Source organism: Penaeus monodon, unplaced genomic scaffold (genome assembly GCF_015228065.2).
Source record: "Penaeus monodon isolate SGIC_2016 unplaced genomic scaffold, NSTDA_Pmon_1 PmonScaffold_6395, whole genome shotgun sequence".
In the NCBI taxonomy this organism is placed as follows: domain Eukaryota; kingdom Metazoa; phylum Arthropoda; class Malacostraca; order Decapoda; family Penaeidae; genus Penaeus; species Penaeus monodon.
The window spans coordinates 1-3,005 of NW_023661434.1; the positions used below are offsets into that span (position 1 = coordinate 1).

The 3,005-nt window shown below is 46.6% G+C and overlaps 1 pseudogene; it reads right to left on the reverse strand.

Moving 5' to 3' along the window:
• Positions 1-174: 174 nt before the first annotated feature.
• On the reverse strand, positions 175-2,196 carry LOC119571465 (annotated as a pseudogene).
• Positions 2,197-3,005: the final 809 nt, after the last annotated feature.

Consider the following 3,005-nt stretch of genomic DNA (forward strand, 5'->3'; position numbering starts at 1 on the left):
AGGAAGGAATAAGTAGGGAAATCCTAAATCGTCCAAATTCCTTGAAAAGAAAACACCCAGAGTCTTTTTTAATGCAGAAAATAAAAAATTTTCAACCTCATTACTGGTCAGTGGGGTATGGTTGACCTTAGCAAATTTTAGTTGGAATTTTTTTTCTGTAATTATTTGACTCGCCTCCTGTGATCTGATTCTGATTCAGTTTGGATACACGGCCATATAGGATGAACAAAACCTGTCTGTTCCCAAATTACTCAAGCCGTGTGCTGCTTGAGAAAAGCGTTTGTCACTCAAGCCAAGCCGTGCTAATAAGCGCTGATCAGACAAGGAACATAGAAGAATATTTTTTCACTATACCTCTGGCTCACTTTTCCCTCGATCTATAGACAAAATACATTTGAAAAGCTTAGGTTTATCCCACATATTACTTTTTCTTCATTTCTTGCTTTGAACCCCGAAGTGGGTGAGATCAGGCGTTAGCGGGGTAGACGGCCTGCCTGGACCCTTCTTGCCCTTTTTTGGGCCCTTTCGGGGACCTGCCCCGGATGACTGGCGAAGTCGCGCGGTTCTCCTCCCGCGTTGTCCACCGTGAGCGGGTCTGACCCCCGAGGGAGGCACAATCCGGGTGCAGCCTCCCCCTGTGGCGCGGGGGGGGCCCGCCAGGGACGGCCAAAAGCCGCCTCGCTCGGGCTACGGGGGCTGACCACGACCCAGGCACGGGGAAGGACGCAGCCGCCTCCCTGTTCCAGGAGGCCGACCATCTCCCTCGGGCTGATGGCGGGGGTCGGAGGGGGCCCGCGGAGGATGAAGGACCGCCAGGGCGGCCTGAGCGGAGGCAAGGGGGAGGGGTCAGGATCTCCGCTGACTGGCGAAGGGGGGGGTCGGCGAGCCGAGAGGGCCTGGCAGCACATCCTCTTAGTCCTCGGGCGTGGAGCCCTTTCTCTGCGGAATGCTTTTGCCTCGAGTGCTTGGGAGTCCTTCCCGCGGCCGCAGGGCGAGCCTCCAGAGGACCAATCTGCCTCTCCTCAGGACCTCCGTCGCCACTTCCCTTTCGAAACACTCTGGTCTCGGGGCGTCGCAACCCCCATCCCTGGGCATAGTCGTTCTCCGCGCTTTTGGTGCGCCTAACGCCGGCGTCGGCCCGATTTTCCTTTTCGGCTGCGGTGGGTTCGCCGCTGCCGCTTTTTGGGGGCGCCTCTGCGCACGCGCCACCAGCGGACTTCCTCCTGGCGACTGGTGGGGCCTCCTCCGACGGACCTTGTGGCGGCGGCGCCTTCTCCTGTGAACGCGAGCTTCTTGCAGCGGCGACAGCGACGTCGTCGGCAGCGTTGGCGGCGGAACGCTAGTCGGGTGGGCGATCGGCCGCGACCGGGAAGAACTCGAGCATAGGATCCGGCCCTTGGCGCGGCCAGGGTGGCGAGTGCGCTCGCCGCCGTGGCTCTGAAGACCTGGGGTGGTACTTGCCCTTAGCTCATTTCCGCCGTCGATCACAAAGCGCAACCTTAGCGCCGGGCCCGCGACATCCTCCTGCGACTTTTCAGGACACCGGCGGTAGTTGATACGAGGAAGCGAGAACGAACACCACAACCGATGCTGCTAGCGCCCCTACAGCGAGGTATATCTGGATCTCCTGGAAGTAGATCCCAATCAGTCCATAAACTTGTTCCAGAGGTAACTAAAAATCACACGATATCGTGAAGCACAACATTCAGTTCCGAGTGTGCCCTGTGTTTTTACTTACCATCTGATCATTACAAGCGACCGTGTTAGCACCAGATGTCGTACTAAATTCTCTTTTGCCCGTCAGAGGTTTTCCTTTACCTTAGGAAGGTGATATCTGTTGACTTCCGAAATGATACAGGGCAGAGATGAGGCTTGACTTTGCAACATCCATTAAACGTAAATAAATTATCTTAAAGTTCACTAGAAGATCAGGTACAAAACTTATCAAGTTTATCAAGATCTATATTTATGATTATTCAGTCCTTGGCAATATTCAAGATAAATGAAGAAACGTCAGAACGACTGTGTTTCCTGTCACAACCATATAATCATCTGGGCGTCAAATGAAATGCTTTGGGTCTTAATTTCCAAGGCGTTTAAATCTACTTTATAATTTTTTTGCAGACAGTTCTTACTTCTCTTATCACTACCAACTTGGGTGAATATGTTTTCAGTGACACCTACAGTGTGTGACATTTTATTGGCTTCTCGTTATTCGAACTTCACATCCGGGAAATGGTTTAAACTGACCTTTTTCATATTCTATGCAATGTTCGGTGACAATGTTCAAGTATGATTTCCACCTTGTGTGATTGCATTTACGAATAACCTTGCAATCACTGTCACCACGCAGACAGCAGGTGCTTGCTAGCTATCAACATTGGAGATGCTTGCATGGGAAATACTTGATGCTTTGGGGAGTTCTATTGTAGTTGTGTGGCGCAGTGGGAGCGTTCTCGCTAGCAATCTTGCTGACCTGAAGTTTAAAAATAAATAGATAAAGCATGTTCGCTGGGAATTCCTGTGACAAAGGACCAAGCCAGCTATGAATTCTCACCATCGTCAGTGTTTTTTTGCAAAGGGGAAAGAAAAAATATTCTCTTAGGGCCCTAACCATTATATATATATATATATATATATATATATATATATATATTAAAATATATATTAAAATTATATATATATATATATATTTTATATATTATGCATATGTATATTTTTTATTATTCTTTTCTTTTTTATTTCTTTTTTTTTTTTATCTTGGACAGATAAAGTATGTGTTTGTTTTTGTGTGTATATTATGTATATAATTATATAATATATATATAATATATAAAATATATATATTAAAATATATAATATATATATACACACCACACACACACACACCACACACACACACACACACACACACACACAACAAAAAACACAACACATATATATATATATAATATATATATAATATATATTTTATATTATATATATATATATATACATATAATATA